Here is a 2,929-nt window from a genome sequence, read left to right on the forward strand (position 1 = left end):
CGTCCCCCTCAACAGGACCATGAAATGTTTCGAAGACCCCTGACAACAGTGCCGCAACAGCAAAAGTGTCGCAGATTCGTGCCACCTCCCCCTTCAGTCCTAAACCCTACTACCTCCCAGGAGGCAGGCAAGCGTCTTTTGGTACTGCGGAGAATTTAGTGCGCCGGTGCAGCAAAACGCTGGAGCACATGACGAAGGCAAACGACCGATGTTCTCTCTTGTAAACAGCTGCAGTTAGCAATGGATATGCTGAGCTTCAGTACCTTTAATTCGCTCCGAAAGCCGTCAGCTAGAAAACCCCAGAACGCGCTGAAAAGCAGAACTCCCAGTCATTTCTGTGTGAGACGTTGAAACCTGCCAGGACTTTCCAGGACGTTTGGAATGGAATACAGATATCGTGTGCAAGTTCATAATAAAGTGTATACTATATATCAGAAACAACAATGCTAACACACAAACAAGCGTGTATGCTTTAATCAATAGAATCTCGTTGCTCGTGTTCACCTCAAAAGGAAGGATTACATTAGGCAAATATTAGTCATCAGATTCAAAACATTTGAATTGAAAATTGGTAGGGGCCGCGCGAACGCGTACCCCTCTATCACAAATTATGACGTCCATACTCCTCAAGAGGAGATGGTGAAGTAGTGATTCTCCCAAGTGCAATGGAGGCCACTAATCCAGGCCATGGATCTTCTTGATCAACCATTGACCCCGTCCAGGTAAGTAAGTTTTAAGGTAGCACCAGGTGGCCTATATAAAGGATCATCCGAGGTGTATCCCTCTGTTAGTAAGCAGTATGGGACTAAACACCCAACTTAGCTCGCTCGGGCACGTTGCCTCCCAGAGTCCCAAGTGCTCGCCGACGGGCTCAAACAACGTCCGGGAGTTGGGCTTCGTGGGCCAAACGGGATGACACAGCTCAACCCTATTTTGATTTTGTTACGAAGTGCAAACTTGTCCCGGTTTTGTATGCTCAAAAAGAAAAGAAAAAATTAACTACGCCCTTTCTCGAGCCCAGCCTAACTGCAATTAGATGGGCAGCCACAACAGTGCCAATACGATGACACTATCCAACTTAGCAGATGCAGCTATCCAATCAAAACATAAAGCGGACTGCTGGCTGAAACAAATAGCAGCAGATGATCTGCAGCTAACCTTGAAGATGTAACCTAAGTACTATAAATCAAAATCAGCTGACATGTTTGTCTTAGTAGAGTAGGATTGCATTGTAAATCCTCGTTTTTCAGTAACTGGAGGATGGAGAAAGGGTTTTCATCATGGTTCCTACAAAAAAATTCGTACATTTACTTGGTGAAGCCCAGTTTGCTGAGTACAAACAAATCTGAGTATTACTGCTATGCATAACCAGTGAAAGTAGCCAGCCTTATTGGTAGCAGTTGGTGCTCATTCGGGTATTGCTTATATGGATGCTCTTACAGTGATTCTTGTTTCCGTTCTTGGGTTAAACTAAATTTGTTACTGCCTGTCCAATTTGCAGGTGGATATGCAGAACTGTTGCCTATTCAGTCAAGTAGAAAGGTAGAAGGCAAGCGAATGAAGGAGTTGGCAGAAGATACTTGAAATATTCAGAAGTTTCAAAACCCACAGTGGTTGATACCCGTTCCCTGTGATAACGTAATATCAAGAACTAATCGTATTTTTTTCCAAAACAAAGAAATATTAGTCGAGACAATAAAGATTCACACAGCCAAAAGAACATAAAGAGGAAAAAATAGAATAACAAGGTCCCAACAAAGTGATCAGCGATCCGCAGTGGTAGTAAACAACCACCACCGTAGATAACATCGAGATTGCAAAAGTAATTCTCCTACAACAACACATCAAAGAAGAGAACAATGCAGAAGTCCATTGTCACCTGATCTAACAACCAAAACCGGGTTAGGGGGTTTCACCCCAGGAAAATTCGAACAATATCCAAACAATACAATCAACCGATGAAAGCTAGGATTTTCACCACGTTAATCGAGATTTGGTGCTACAGGAGCACCACCAGAGAACGAAGTCAACTCATGCTACCGCCCTCACTTGGCAAGAAGATCATTGTGGAACACTGATCACCAGCCTCCTCACAATCATCAAGCACACTATTTTAACATAAACTTTGCCACGCAGTCGAAAACGTATTCGCGCTAGGAGCCCTGAAGCACAGTCCTCTCGCCCTCCAACGCTTACAAGCATGGAGACAGCCACTCGTGTACCGTTGCATTCAATCTGCAATATGCCAAATCTAATAAGAGCATCTCTAGCAGATACCACATCTGACCGAACAGCATAACGCGGATGCGGTTAACTGCATCGGTTTTTTTAATGCTCAAAGTGTCGTCGTAAAACATATCTCGCATACCATTACCGTAAATTGGAATAACTTTTTACGGTTTCGAGTATGCCCGGTCCGTTCCGCCGAATCGTCGGGCATCACAAAACAGGGTTTTGCTGGGTTTTTTTTTGTATATTTAACCTTAGTATATAGTAATACAAATTAAAATTACTAGATGATGCCCCGCGTCTTGCTGCGGAAACTTTTAATCTTAAACATAGATAAAATAGTTATTTGTGCTAAAGATATACAATCAAAAGACGAAGTAGTGATAATTGTATATTCATGTAATTATAAATATGGCACAAAAGTAAATTCTGTGAATAAGTTTATTGCTAAATGCAGTTGTACAATATATAAGTAATCTGAGACCACGTACATAATTAAGTATATAAACATGCTGACAATTGGAATTCGGTATATCCCTCGACTCGTTAGAAGCCAGGACTTAACCTCTTGCTTGAAAGAAAAGTAAAAGGTTACACACATATTATTACTACAGAAAGTTAAGAGTTATTGTGCTATACGCACTCTCGATGAAAATCAATCTTCATATCTGCATTAAGAACAGAAATTGTCATGAGTACC

At 42.0% G+C, this 2,929-nt stretch overlaps 1 non-coding gene across 1 annotated transcript; it reads right to left on the reverse strand.

Annotated features, from left to right (window-relative positions):
• Positions 1 to 571: 571 nt before the first annotated feature.
• LOC124650824 lies at positions 572 to 730 on the reverse strand. The gene has a single exon (XR_006987235.1). It is a non-coding gene; the product is annotated as a U1 spliceosomal RNA (small nuclear RNA).
• Between the last annotated feature and the right edge of the window lie 2,199 nt (positions 731 to 2,929).

Source organism: Lolium rigidum, chromosome 4 (genome assembly GCF_022539505.1).
Source record: "Lolium rigidum isolate FL_2022 chromosome 4, APGP_CSIRO_Lrig_0.1, whole genome shotgun sequence".
Classification (NCBI taxonomy): Eukaryota; Viridiplantae; Streptophyta; class Magnoliopsida; order Poales; family Poaceae; genus Lolium; species Lolium rigidum.